The following is a 15,219-nucleotide window of genomic DNA, read 5'->3' on the forward strand; positions in this document are numbered from 1 at the left end:
TTTTGGATCAACGTTACTCGATCGCCTTGTGTTGACGCCAACTTTGACCTGCCGAAATGTGTTTTAACCCTTGCCAACCTCACCTAACGTCTAAACTTTTATAATACATTCCAAAGGTTTTTATATCATTTATGGGCAATATTTGACACCTTAGTTGTGATCCTTATACGGGAAGCGTAAAATTTAATTGCATGTCACCAGAGCTATACGTCCATCACGTCACGGATTGCTTACGTTGTGCTTACGCAAAAAACATGGCCAATTGCCTGGGAATTTGCGCAGTCGAGAATAGGGCGCTAGGGGCCTTATTCTCGACTGCACAAATTCGAAGTGTCGCCCGCTCTGCGACCCTCCGGCACTGCATCCCCTCCCTCGAACATACACGGACATCCTCCACCATTACAGGGCCTCCTGCCTTACCTTTCCCTCTCCTTTCCCCTCCCTTTCCACGCGGACGCTCGCATGTGGCGCCGCAGCAGCCTCAGCCCAAGCGCTGAGAGAAAAGCTACCATTAGGACCGCATGGTTCCCCGATCTCAGCGCTCTGCCCCGAAGACCTTCCAATGCGCGAGGTTAGGAATGCCCTGCAGAAGACCAAGCGTCATAGCACTCCTGGCGCTGCTGACATCACCTACCAAATGATGCGAAACTTGGGCAGCCCGGAGCAAGAACGCCTTCTAAGCGCCTTCAACATCGTCTGGCACTCGGGGTACTGCCAATTTTCTGGCTCCTCGCCCGAGTTGTCCCACTCCTGAAACGTGAAAAACCACCAACCGCAGCCAGCTCATACAGACCTGTGTCCTTAACTTCGGCTGCGGGGAAGCTCTTTGAGATTATCATTCTATCTCGCCTAGAGTGGATCGTCCGAGCCCTTGGAGCTATTGCCGAGCAACAGACCGGATTTCGTCAACTCCACTGCACTAGCGACAACATCGCTGATGTTGTATCCGCACGGGAAGAGGCCCAAAACATGGACGAAGTGGCATTTCTGGTTTTGGTGGATATTGAGTATGCCTTTCACCGACTGCCACAAATAACCATTGAGGCTGGGCTGGGCCGCATTCATGTCATTGGAAGATTTCGGAACTACATCCGGCCTTTCTGGTCGGGTCGCCAGCTCAAAGTTCGGGTGGGCAACGTCCTCAGCAGTCCAAGAGGTGTCAGTGCAGGAGTGCCCCAAGGTGCAGTGCTTAGTCTGCTGCTCTTCAACCTCGCGCTGTTGGGCCTGCCTGATAGCATACCAACAGACCTAGAACACAGCGTATGCATTTCCATTTATTGACATTGACATTGTTTTTGATTAAGTAGTTCGGTACAGTTTTTACTAAAACAGGGTTTTACAGAATGAGGTCCCATGGAAAAAATCCGACAGGGGGACCTCCCGTTTCATAATGCAAACAAAAATATCATTGGGGAGGCGGTATACACAGCGATAAAAATAGAAGACCAAGGAACAAATTCATACAAATAGTTATACATTGGTAGAAAATTCGAGTACTGCGCATGTGCGCAGTAGGTAGTTCAAGAAGTTATCTATATTTTTTCTTGTGACGAAAGTACGAGGAACCATCTATACCTGAGGTTGAGCGGGGAATGAAGCAGGCGATCAGGGTTTATGAGAGTGTACCAAGTATGAATTTTCTTACAGACCTATAAAAAGAGCACTGGGAGGGGTACGATTTAAGGGAGGCGGGTAAGGCATTCCAAATGGTGGCAGCAGAAAATAACAGTGTTTGTTTTCCGTAGTTGGAATGGACAGTTGGAAGTAATATATTATGTTGCATTGAAAACCTGGTGTTGTTTGTGTTAAGCAAACATGTTCTGTCAAAGGACGGGAGAAATTCAGGGTTATCTCGTAAACGGGAAATAAGTACACATAGCTTAAGATCAAGTTCGAGAGAGAGGGGTAGGATGCCAAGGTGGTGGAAGATGGGTTTTACACTAGATCGGCAATCACTGAAAGTAAGCAGACGAACGGCTTGATTTTGAAGACGACACAGTGGTGCAAGATGAGTATTATACGTGTTGCCCCAAGAAGACAAACAATACGTAAGGTGGCTGTGAATGAATGAGAAATATAACGATCGTAGAAGGGACAATTGGAAAAAATAGCGGGTTTTAATTAGGACACGAATGCCGAATGCAATTTTAGATGTGACCGATCTTATGTGTTTGTCAAATTTCATATTTTTGTCTAGGATAACTCCAAGAAACATAGTAGAATCTGATGAATAGATGACGTGATTGTCGAAAATGATATATGGTGTGCTTGTAAGTTCTTTGTGAGCGGAATGAAAGATCATGAAAGTGGTTTTTAGCCTGTTAATTTGTAACAGGTTGTTTTGGCACCAGCAGTTAATTTTTTCAAGATCGGTCGTTAACTTTGCTGTGAGATTAGAGATATCGTTGTCGCAAGAAAATATTGTCGTATCGTCAGCGTAGAGGATACAGTTACTGTTGTTGAGGCAGGCAGGGAGGTCATTGATATATACGAGGAATAACAGGGGACCTAAAATAGAACCCTGAGGAACACCCTGGTTGACGATTCTTGGGTCAGACATAGCGCTGCCGAATTTCACAGATTGGCTTCTGTTGCTTAGGTAATCTTTTATGAGTAAATGCGCCGGGCCGCATACACCAAGCGATTCTAGTTTTTGCAACAAGATATTATGATTGATAGTGTCGAATGCTTTTGAAAGATCAATGCTGACGATGTTGCACTGTGGACCCGAGGATTAAAGCGTCAGAGCAGCCAAATCAGGAAATCTCTGCAAAGAGCGCTGGATGCGATTTTGGAGTATATCACGGCAATTGGACTGCGGCTTTCCACTACCAAGTCAGAAGCTATGATATTCCACCCCAACCCCAGAGCATGGTAATCGCTTCAATCTTTGGAAGTATACGGCTCACAGCTCAAGTGGAAGACCCAGGTCAGATATCTCGGACTTAGTATAGACCATCGCCTGTCCTGGGGCCCAGCAATTAAACAGCTACTCGGCCAGTAAAGTCGTGTCCTGAAAGCCATCCGTCACCTCCTGGCCAAGGGGTCACCGTCAAGCCAACACGCTGGAGGAAACTCGATACCGAGCACAGGAATGCACTTCGGACGGCTCTAGACTTGCCACGCTCGTCGCAATGCGCTGGCACTCTTGCTGAAGCCTGTGCCTGGCCCCTCGCACTCCGCGCACTACAGCGAGCCCTCAATCAAGTCGAGCGGCCCCATAGGGCTCCAGACGGAGGCGCCATCCTCGCACGGCTACGAGAACGACCTCACTCTTGAATGGGTATGACTGCCCGTACCTTCGAAACGGTCATCGGCCAGCTCCCGACGGATCACATCATACCTCCTCCACCCCACGTGACGAATGGGATCACCATAAGTGCAACTGCACCGCTCGTGACCTCAAAAAGGATAAATCCCCTGTGTGAATTAAGGCATGAAGCAGCGGCCTGCTTGGAGAACCTTCAGGGGCACATGTTGACCATGATCTCCTTCTTCGTCTGCGAATCGGCTGTCACCGCTGCGCGGAAAGAAGTCACAGGCTTGGCATCGCTAGTTCACCAACCTGACACACTCTTTGCAATAGAGACACTCGCGTATGCACCGTGCGACTGTCCACAACCTTCGCAGGCTCGATCAGCGCTGAGAGCGTCGTATGCGAAACTGGAGATGCCTTCATGCACCTCATCAAACCTGTTGTTCAAGGAATGTCACACATCAATTCGCTAGAAAGCGTTCCATGCCCTGCTGGACTCTTTAAAGGACTCGGTACTCTCGGACCGGCTATGATGCCACCAGTGCTGTCCATGCTGCCCGGCTTGTGAACCGTCACCATATTCTCCCTTGCTATCTTTTTTCTGTCCACCCTCTTTTCTCTCTACCCTCCTCCTAGACTTAGTCTTGATTGAGGTGCGCTCAACCCGAGAGGCAGTTATCGGCTGAGTCGACTTTCGTTTCTCTTCCAATGAAGCAACTCTCTCTTTCTCTGCCAACCCACACCTACTATACCATGACCCTCAACTCCATTGAATCTCACCAACTAGCTACCCCTACGACTGCCCGAACTGCCCCGCTACCCCTAACAAAACGCCCCACCTCGGACTCCTCTGTTCCGCCAACTCCAGACAGCCCTTTCCCCTCTCCCTCGAGAAGTTAGAGAGCCTCCTGCGCAGCAGATGGCTTGAAGACCTGGAGTTCCTGATCTCTCGAACCAGGGCGGCTGCAAAGGCACGCGGCCTACCGGACTAGGATGTCCACCCGCAGCTCCTTCTCTTTTCTCCTTCCTTCCCCATCCCTGCATTTCAATAAACGTTTTAATCAATCAATCAATCAATCAACCAGTCAATCAATCAATCAATCAATCAATCAATCAATCAATCAATCAATCAATCAATCAATCAAGTAACTTTCTGGTTGCGCTACCAAATGGGTTCTAACACGAAAATTGCTACTGAGGTGGTTTCGATGTTTACGCCCGCTCCTATACTGGAGTGCTTGCGATGTGTCACCAGGTATTGTCAAAGAAGGGAAGGTCCTACCTTGCAGGGACTGGCCTAAACATCGACTGTACCGACCTGCTGCTGTTTGTTCACAATGACACACGGAGACACGCGCACACACGGGATTGGCTCGCTCTAATCACGTTGTTGTTGTTGTTGTAGAAATTTTATTGTGAGAAGAAAGGGGAAGGGGGCAGGGGTGAAAAGTTGAAAGGGAGTTCATGGGTGGGGCCCAACGTCCAGGGCTCCAGATGCAACGGCTCCCACCTTGGCTCTCTGGATCAGACGTAGCTGATCTTCGAGAGATGAAGATGAGCTGGTATGGGCTGCCTCCCATGTCTCGATAGGATTAATCACGTGTGTCGTTCAACAACGACATCTATCAGACAATCTCAACAGAGAGGCGCACCCCGTGCGCTTGAGCTCCGAAGGATGGCGCCACTGACACAGCAAAAACCTGCTCTCCAACGTTGGCTGCTCTCATGAGGCGCCTTCAAGATGGTATTTGTATTTGCGCTCGGCACAGTACACGACTTTACACACGGCACGACTAATTAACCACCTAGCAGCCGCGCCGGGCCCTACGCACCTTACTCCAGTAGATGGCGCTAGGTGTGTACAGAGGGCAAACAGAAAGTGCCGGCTGTTGTGGGTTATTTTTATCAAACGTCGCCCCGGGTGCCAGCTGAGGATTTTTTATTTGTCTACTGATTTCCCGATCCGCCGAATGGAGTATGTCAATTAAGCTTGATAGTATTTAACTCTGCACCATTCACCATTTTCGCTTAATTGTAGAGATCATCATCAGCTTCAACAGCAGCGTCATCATCATCAGCAGCAAATAATGTTTCTAGTGCTTTCTGCAGTCGTCAGCGTTCTAATTGTCTTAGTCATCTTCATGAATGACAAACGGGAAAGCGATGTAAAACAGAGCCCCTTGGAAGCAACAAAGGACATGGAAATGGTAGAGGAGGGAAAGCCCCAATACCTGAACTCATGCCCGATGAGAACATCAGCAGAAGACAGCGGCACTCCTCTTGACTTGGAATTAGAAGGGAGCGCACAACGCCACGCCACTTCGCCTGATGGTGCATCTCCGCAGCATGCTACCCTTGCCGCCGAAGGCGACAGGCAGAAGGCCTTGGCGCCCATCATCGCCTCGGCTACGCCGTGGTGCCCGATACCGCTGAACAGTGCCTACCGCACTTCGCCTTGCCCCGACGAGCTGTATCAGCAGATTCTCAACTACAGACTTACCCCCAGCGAAATGTACCGTTGCGGCTATCCACGCCCCGTCCCCGACAAGCCCGGCCGTGCAGTATGGTGGAAGAGCGACGGTGACGAGGCCTACTCCAGCCGCAAGACTTGCTGCCGCTGCGGCGCCACTTTCTTCATAACGCCAGGCGGTGAGTACTACGCCCAAAACGGCTGCCGCTTTCACCCGGGGCGACGCTGGGGAGGCGTGTTCAGCTGCTGCCAGGCTGCACTTGAACATCCCGGCTGCGAATCCTCGGACTACGATGTATGCGCAGAAGGAAGAGGAACACGCTGCCGCGTGGCTTCGTGCGCACACGCTTGTGGCCTGGCATCACTGGCGCTGTGTTCGCCGTAGATTGCGAGATGTGCGTCACGATCCGCGGTCTGGAAGTTGCCAAGGTTAGCGTGGTGAGCTGGGACGGCGCCACCGTGTTAGAGACGTACGTGAGACTCACAAGCCCCGTGCTGGACTACAACACGTCCTTTAGTGGTGTGACGGCTGAGCACCTCAGCAACGTGCAGACCACGCTGAAGGACGTGCAGAAGGTGCTTCTCCGCCTCTTCAGCGCCTCCACCGTGCTGGTGGGCCATGGGCTCGAAAATGACCTGCGCGTTCTGCAGCTGATTCACGACACGGTGGCAGACACGGCAGTGGTGTTCCCCACCGCCAGGGCCTGCCTTACTGGCGGTCACTGCGCTCGCTGTTCAACAGCTACCAACACTGTGATGTGCAGGCTGGACACCGGGGACATTTCTGCGGGGAAGACGCCAGGGCCTGCATGGAGCTGGTGCTTTGGAAAGGGGCGTCGGATATATCAGCTCGGGCGCTTCAGGAGAGAGGCCGCGGAATGATCCGTGCATCCGTAAGACGTGGAACGGGTTTTGTGTGCGCCTGTGTGTGGTGTGTAGCGACGGAAATTGGTGATGGGGGATGGGGGGGGGGTGCACTTTCGTGCGCGGGCCAGAAAATGTTCGCACCGCTAGACTACGTCCAGCCCCGTCCGGAGAGCATGAACCTAAGGCCACGCGGTTCTTCCACTCTTCCCACCTTTTCTGCCCTTTTTTTGTTGCGTGTGGACATGCTGCTTGCAACGAGGCTGGAATCTGAAGCGCTGTTGTGACGTCGTGTGTGTCGGCAGTGTTTATGTGCAGACCTTTTTTTGCATAAAAGCGAAAAGTTTCAGCAATGCCTCGTACCCTGCGGCTGTCATTCTGTCTTTAACAGCGTAGTGACAACAAAATTTTGTTCCTTTCTTATTGGTTTTATCGATGCTTAATGGCCTGGCGAACCAGAGACAGCACTTACTTGAGCGCGATAATTATTTACATTAAACGGCCTGAAGAGCGTTAGTGTCGGTTTCCCGCGTTTACAGCCTAGAGGGCCCGCGTGACAGAACCACGGTATGACCTGGCCCTTTCGTGTGGGCGTCAAAACGCGACGGGAGCCGGTGGAGGCGTTGCTTCGACCACCCCTCCGTCGGAGATGAGTGGCTGAGCTGCCTGACGTGGTTCCGGGCCGGCATCGCGGCGTATATTTGATGACCGATTTCATAGACGTCCTGATGGCGACTTCTATTGCGATTCTGGGCTTTATTCTCGGCTTCTTTCCCGCGTCTGGAACTTCCGTTTTCTCAAGAGTGAAAGGAATCGATAAAACACGAAATTGAAATGTGCCTTCACGGGAGCATGTAAATGTTTATTGTGCATCCATATGAACTTGCACGTCGCTATTTATATTACCTCGGTATCGCACCATTAGACGCATCAACGTTAGACACTGGATTGCACGCGGCAGGACATCGCGCAAATCTGACTGAAACTACGGCCCCTTGAAAACCATGCGAACGAAACCGAACCGAAACGGAAACCGAAAGGGCGGAGGGTGCCTGAATTCATTCGCGTCCCGCGTTAACGAAGACGCTGGCATCGAGGCGGCAACTGTCGACGCTCATTAGCGTCATGATGAAATACTTCGCTTCGCCTCTCCTAGACTGTAGCACCAACTGAATGAAAAAGGTAGTGTGAAAAATATAGGGCGCGTTCGCAAACCTAGTTCTCCTGGAATTCATAGCGCAGTGGGCACAGCCTGTATACCTCCCGTTGCTGCGAGACTGTTCGTGGTTCGATCCCGGTTGCAGCCTCGTCAATGGAACTTTTTGTGGCGATGTCATTTCCGTGACGGATATGTCGCCCCTGAGTTCTTGGCGTACCCGTCCATAAAACAATTTCGTGTTAATAAATCCGGAGCCCTCCGCTACGGCGCGCCTCATTGCCCAGGTGTAGCTCAGGTGCGTAAAACCCCCCAAAATGATAATTTTCTTAGAGCTAACTACTTTCAGTTATCCTCTGCGTGTACAAAGCGTCATCAGTCGGAGGCGCACTTATGGCGCTCGCACCTAAGAGGCAGCCACCGGCCCCAACACTCCCAAACTCACGTGGCGGCATTGCGCTGATGCTCGGTGCTGGGCAGCACCGTTGGGGCGTTTACGGCTCACATGAAAAGAATTCTCAGCCATTCCACTCTGTGAAGGTGGATGACCAGTAGAGCTGCATATTACTCAAAATAAGGTACAATCATTTGAGTTATTACGAAGTCACGACACAAACGTGTTGTCACACCCCGCCGGACCACATCAAGAGCTCAGAATCGGGAGTCGAGATCAGACGGATCCTGTCTCGAACGAGTTCGCGCTGTTCCTCGATGTTCTTGCGAATCATTGCATAGACCGTCTCTTCGGAAAAAATGTGTTCTCGCTTCTTGACCGCCGACACGCACGGTCTTGTTGTCATTGAATTCACGCGCACTCAAGAACGTCTATATCGTCTTCGTATTTAGCCTGCACGTTCCACACTTGTCCATCCCTTCTCGTCGTGGTCCTGTTTTCTTTTTTAGATGTGATGGATTTAGCCATCTCCATTGTCGCATTGGCATCGTAATCCAACACACACATGTATTTCTTCTGCTTGCGGACGATATAATACGTGTCCCTCGTATCGGTTTTGGTCTCAAAGTATACGGTCTCGACCTCACGTCTAAACGGTAGTACAAGAGGACCTGTCCCCGCTTATAGCTACGTTTACGTTCACGACGTTCGGGTTCAGGTTGCTCAGGCTTCGCGGCAGCCTCGGCGATTGGACTTGTTCCTTCTCCAAGGCTGTCGAGTTCATGATAGCCCTCAACGCGGAACGCTGTGTAGTATGGGCGGTTTCCTAGCTTTCCTGTCGCTACATCATCATTTGCCGGATCGCTTTTTTGCTCAAGCTCCCGCAGTGTAACGCCTTGTCATACAGAACGCCCCGAAGCTGGTAGTGGAAACATTTGTATGTCAGTTCTTTTAGGAATCTTTTCGCAAAATTGGTGATGCGTGGGCGGGCTCCACATTCACGAAGTACTTCCACGATGCCTTCATGGTTGACCATGTCTGTGATGTGATGAAGGGCAAAATCGAAAGTGTCCGGCCTATTCCCAGAGGATGCAGTGTTACAGACAGAAACATCTTTTACAGGCAGGTGAGGTCAGCCAAGCTAGGCGCCCGACTTGCTACACCGAATGGGTGGGAAGGTGTGATGATAATATATGAAAAGAACTCTCACTTCACATGAATGCTCAAACACGCAGGTGGTCACAAAAAGCACAAACACAATCAGGCGATATAGCCGTTTGTCCGAGAGTTCATAGCTCACTGTCAGGTCCAGTGCTCCGGATGAACGCTAAGAGCGCCTTTGTTGTGCGACTTGACATGCATGTTCAGGGCCGGATTAGAGGGGGTGGGGGGGGATACGGAGCCTGCAGCTCCGAGCCCCCGGCTGTCAGGGGCCCCGCTCGATCATATGAAAAAAAAAATTACGCCCACCTCCCCTCGCGGGAACCCTGGTGTGATGCGACGCTGAGGAGGGTTCAAGCGCAAGCGAAGAGCAACCGTCGACCGAAAGGCCGCCGGAGAGCGGCACACCGGTTATATGCGCAGCGCGGCCGAAGAAGAGGAGACCGCGGAAGAGAGAGTACTGCCCATGCGCCGGCGCCAGTGCGTCTGCGCGGCTATGACGCAACACAATCCAACACAATCCACTTTAATCCAATTCAATCCAAATCCAATCCAAGCCAAGCCAAGCCAATCCATTTGAATCCAATCCAATGCCCCTCGCGAGAGAAGGGCATCGGAGAGGAGAGGGGGTGAGCGGCGGAGAGCGCAGCTCGCGCGGCGAGGAGAATGGGAGAGGGGCGGACGCCGACGACGACGACGCCGGATGCAGGGACAAGGCGAGTGAATGAGATGCAGTCGCATCTAAAAATACCTTGACTGTGCTCGCTGCCCGCATTGAAAGTTGAAGGTAGGAGCTTCAGCTTCACCTTCACACCGAAGCTGACTTGTGACAGGTGGAGAGGAGTGGGGGGCCCCTCACGTTAAGGTAGACAGCCTTCGAGTCCATTTCAATTTAATTTAGTTATTCCTACTCATCTTCCTTGTTTTCTCGATGTTTCTGAGAAGACGTCTTTACCAAAAAACGTGGGTACACAGCTTGACCGGGCCTAAGAAGCCACATGAAAAAGGTCCCGAGTTCGGCTCCGGTCTTTTTCGGCACAGGTCGTTTCGGTACTAAGTCTTTTCGGTACAGGGACATCGCACTGCCCGGTACAGGGACATCGCACAGGGACTTAAGCACTGCCCTACGGGCTCGTACACTGTTTCTGCCCAAAATTTCAATGTATAGCGCTTGACAAGGAATTTAATTGCGATGACGACCCGTTCAATAAAGCTAGTGGATTAGTTGAATCGCATAAGCGTGATTGATATCGACTCGATATTTCTCGCTGAATGATCAGCGTATATATGGTTATTTAAATGTTCCAAGGTTGTGCAGGCCAATCGCGGGGTCGTTCGGCTTCGGCCCGCGCCTCTGTGCTGTAGCCTCTGCAGGCTGTCTGAGCAACAAGCATTGCGGAAGCTACATGTCCGCGCGACTCTATTGGCGTCACTCCGTGTGGACGCAGAGGCCGCCGGGCCACCCTGACCCTAGCGGCTCCCTTCGAGCTGGGGAATCAGCAGGCCTAGGCGGTGTGAAGAGCTCAGGCGTGGACGCGATGCGATGCGATGAGGTTTTTAAAGGGGGGGGGGGGGAAGAGTGGGAGAAGAGGGCCCGAAACTGTCTGGCGTGGGGTGCCGACACCTCATCAGGCCCATCCGGGGAGGGGAGGGGGATATAAAGGAGGGGATAGCAGGACGTACTAGGAGAAAAATTTAATTAAGATAGAAGGGAGAGTGTTCGAATTTGGGAAGGGCGGCAACTGCTAAGAGATTGCGCAGAAAGGAGCGCCGAGCGGAAGGGGTGCCGTAAAGGCGAAGGAAGGAGCAACGACGGCTAGAGAAATAGGTCAATGACAGAGGGAATGCGGAAAGAGTGCTTATAGGAGCACCTCTGCTCCGGTGGTCAAGGCGACGCGCGCGCGGGTGGAGGCATTGAGCCTAGCGGAGTTGGCGGTTTGAAGTAAAAATAAAAATAAAATCTGTCTGAGCAGCTCGGGGAGACTGCAGAGGGAAGGGGGAGGCCAAACAAAGCAACAACATTTGTTTCCTTTCGGGATGACGAAAGCTGTATCCACATAAAAACGCATCCTGCGTGCGGCCCCTTCGATGCCGCCTTGAAAACGGACCTCCGCAGCGAATCGGGGACGGTAAGCTGTTTGTCCCCGTGGGCGCTTTTCACTGTGGAATGAGCCGCCGGACGGCGCGGACCAAAGGGCGGCCCGCAGATATGGTCCCGACCGTCCCGTGTTGTGGTGGGGGCACGAGAGAGGAACCCCCGCAGGAGCGCGGGAAAACAGTGGACGCGGCAGACGTGTGGAGGACTCGAATATGAGAGGTCCACCCATAGTCGCTTCCGTCGTAAAGCCCGAATGTAGACGAGGAGCTTCAGGGTGTTTCCACTGGTAGTGACGACCAAGCGACGACCCGACCGATCGACAACGTACTGACTGCTGTAACTGTTGTGCGGCAGCGACGGGAGCAGCAGCGCGGGGGTGAGCAGGGCATTCCATCTTTATTAAACTGTTGCCTGATCCCGTCTCTCGTATTCACCTGTCGCTCTCCATACCAAAGGGTACCCGTTAATGTGTAATGGCTTGCCGACTAGCTAGACCATCACAGCGACGAAACAGGAGTTCATCGCCGCTGAAAGCTCGACAGCCATGCGCAAACCCACGCACGAAGCGGACCGCTCCCCAGCCCAAAAAGCGACATTTTTCTGCTTATCGTCTCTAAGCTAATCGTGCTCCGATAGGAAGGTTGCATTGCGCGGTACGTCTTAACCCCCCAACCTCCTTCAAAGGCGGCGCGTGTTCTAATCGCCGCGTGCTTTCTCGTCTGCGTGGGTAACCTACAGGATTTTGACCCGTAAGCCATGGCGGCTAACTGTTTGGCAGATAGATGTCTGTGAGTGACAGCTGCCTGCGCGGATTTTGAGCCCTCCCATACATGCAGGTGGAGAACTTTACAATGAAACTAAAACCTTAGAGGCCTAATAACATATGCTTCTTGTAAGAAAATACTTGTACCATGTCGTGTGCAGACCAACACGGCGCTTCGATTAATTGTGAATCTGTGATGGGCCAGCAATCAAACCATACTAACCTTTACGCCTGATAAAATCCGTTGTATAATACTAGATCAAGCCAAGAAATTAGTTGGCGGAAAGCGTAAAATTATGTATAATTTATCACTGATCACAGAGCATAACATGGGCTTCGAAAATTTTCGCATATAAAGCGGAATTATTATTATCATCATCATAATCATCATCATCATCATTAGGGCCCCAAGGACACCAAGGACACAGTAGCCCCAGGCCCCAAAGTTTTCAAATCCGGCACTGTGCTTGTTGTAACCCAGGGCCCAAGGAGATGCTTCGAAGAGATCTAGGAGGACACAGGAATGTTCTATGCAGTCGTTTGGTGCAGATTTTTCATGCAGCGTAATATCTACATAAAAATGCCAGTGCACACTGGACTCCAAGGACTTTATTCGTAAATAACATTTATTTCCTCACAAACAAAAAAGAAAACTGCTAGAAAAGACCGCAATGTACTAGAGCATTCCTGAGTAACTACTTAAACATAGAAGTGATGTCGACTGTCATGAATTCAACGCAGAACTGCATTACAGATAGTTAACCACCAAATGTTTAATGTCCGGCCGTTGTTTACATGTGTGTTGCTCTTTGAAGTTGTAGCGGCCACTTCGTCACCGGCAGCAACCACCTACCATCATCATCATTGACGGGTACCATCAGCGGCAGCGCGTGGCTTCCGCACGCAGTACGAGCCACGCGCCAGAGAGAGAACACCCACGTTTCTACGCTCCTCGACCACAATCCTAGTCTCCGAAGACGTCACCGCGCTCGACGAGGCCCGCACTGCCCTGGCCCGCATGGTGCAGACGATGCACCCCGACCCTCGGGTCGTGAGCGGCTTGGCGCCCAGACCGTTGCCCGCACGCATCAGCAGGGACGCCCGCTGCCTGCTTCTCCGCATGCGGCTGAACTGCTGCAATGTGGCGGAGCGTCTGCACCGACACGGCCGCAAGGACTCCCCTACATGTGCGGACTGTTCCGAACTGGAGACGCTCGAGCACCTACTCTGCTTCTGCCCCCCCCCCCCCCCCCCCACGCGGGCCCGAGAGCAGAGCTCCACCGAGCGCTCCAGCGTTGAGGCCTTCCCAGCGCCGACATGGAGGACCTTCTGTTCCCGAAGGGACCTGCGGCAACCCAACGGGAAGTCTTCACTTATCTGCTTCATTTCCTGGAGACGACCGGCCTTACGCAGCGGCTGTAGCCCGGAGTGCAGTGATTGACTGGTGTGCCCGGACTGACAGCGTTCTAGGACTGACAGCTCTCTTTATACCTTTCTCTCCCTCACTCTCTTTTCTACTTTATCCTATCACTCCCCCTCTACTTCCCTTCCCCTGCACTGGGTTGTATGCAGGTGAGCTCCCTGCCGAGCTCAAAATATCCCCAGTGAATTTCCTTTCATTTTCCCGTCGCAAACCACAACCCCCTACGGGTGCTCCACGGTTCGCGAGCTCCTGCTGCCATCGAAACTTGTATGCAAATAAATGTAGGCCCTGCGGCACGACCACTATGGCGCCTACAAATTATTTGAATTATACTTTGCGTGGTTGTGGCATTATCTTTCGTTCCCGCTTTTGCTCGCGGCGTCGCTGAAACTAAGCCGACTATACTCCTGGGAATTGCGTATGACGCGTGCCTAGCCATTGCGCAGTAGCCTGCAGCCGGTGTTTGCTATTGCCACGTTGATGCTGCTCCGCTCGAATAGCCTACCACCCCCTCCCGCCGTCATCGCTTGATATGTGCGTCACGCAATAGCTGGCTGTGCGCCCACTCTGCTAAGAGCAAAATACACCTTCTAACTCCTCTCGAAGATGGTTTTTCCCCTCATTCTTATCGGGTTGCGAAAGAAGACTTCACAGGACTAATTTCACGTACCGATGTAAAGCTTCTCTTTAATATGGTGGCGGCAATACATGGAACACCTATGCGTTTCTCTAAAAGCTGAACATTGCGTAAAATTGCCCGTTCCCTACGTATCCCGATGCACAAGCAAGAAAGAGTTTCCCTGCTCGCGGATCAGGCTACACACTCCGTGAAGAAACCAGCCGTCGATGGAAAGATCTCTGGAGTGAGAAATATATCCCGGTGAATGTTTAGAGGTGCGCAACCAGAAACCGCTCTTGCGACGTCTAGCCCTGGCGTTAATCCCGAGCCTTCGCAGTTTTCAAAACGTACGAAAAGGCCGCAAGAAGAGGTGGAGGTGGGATGCAGTGCTCAGAAAACTTCCGGTGGTGTTCTGACACCGCACCGCCGGCCGGCTGCACTCCTGGTTGGCGCACTCATCGACTCTGGAGCGCACATATCGATCATGAATTGCACGCTTCGTCGCACGCCTTCAGAAAGTTCCGACACCGGCCTTATCATATGTCGTACGAGTCGCTCACAATTGGACGCCTATTAAGGCTACAGTTTACTGTAGCCATAATGTGTACAGCTGCGGTTGACATCGGTTGATTGATTGTGGGGGTTTAACGCGCCGACGCAACGCAGGCGATGAGGCGCGCCGTAGTGGAGGGCTCCGGATTAATTTTGACCACCTGGGGATCTTTAACGTGCGCCGAAATCTCGTACACACGGGCGTTTTTGCTTTTCGCCTCCATCTGAAAAGCGGCCGCCGCGGCCGGGAATCGAACCCGCGACCTCGTGCTCAGCAGCGCAACGCCTTAGCCACTGAGCCACCGCGGCGGGTAGCTGCGGTTGACATCGCTGGGCGCCAAACATTACTGCACTGCAGGAATGTCCGCACAAAGTCAGCCTCGGGTTTTATTTTCTGGCTGAACATTCATCGATTCTAAAGCGGCGATCCTCTAACGTTAGTTATCGCGCCCTTCTAGCATGA

The 15,219-nt window shown here is 52.0% G+C and overlaps 1 pseudogene; it reads left to right on the top strand.

The window, feature by feature from the left end:
• The first annotated feature begins 562 nt into the window (after positions 1 to 562).
• Positions 563 to 8,655, top strand: LOC144155900 (RNA exonuclease 1 homolog; annotated as a pseudogene).
• The last annotated feature ends 6,564 nt before the right edge of the window (positions 8,656 to 15,219 follow it).

The sequence above is a fragment of the Haemaphysalis longicornis genome, unplaced genomic scaffold (assembly GCF_048455015.1).
Source record: "Haemaphysalis longicornis isolate Haplotype H1 unplaced genomic scaffold, Haemaphysalis longicornis Haplotype H1 scaffold_1, whole genome shotgun sequence".
In the NCBI taxonomy this organism is placed as follows: Eukaryota; Metazoa; Arthropoda; class Arachnida; order Ixodida; family Ixodidae; genus Haemaphysalis; species Haemaphysalis longicornis.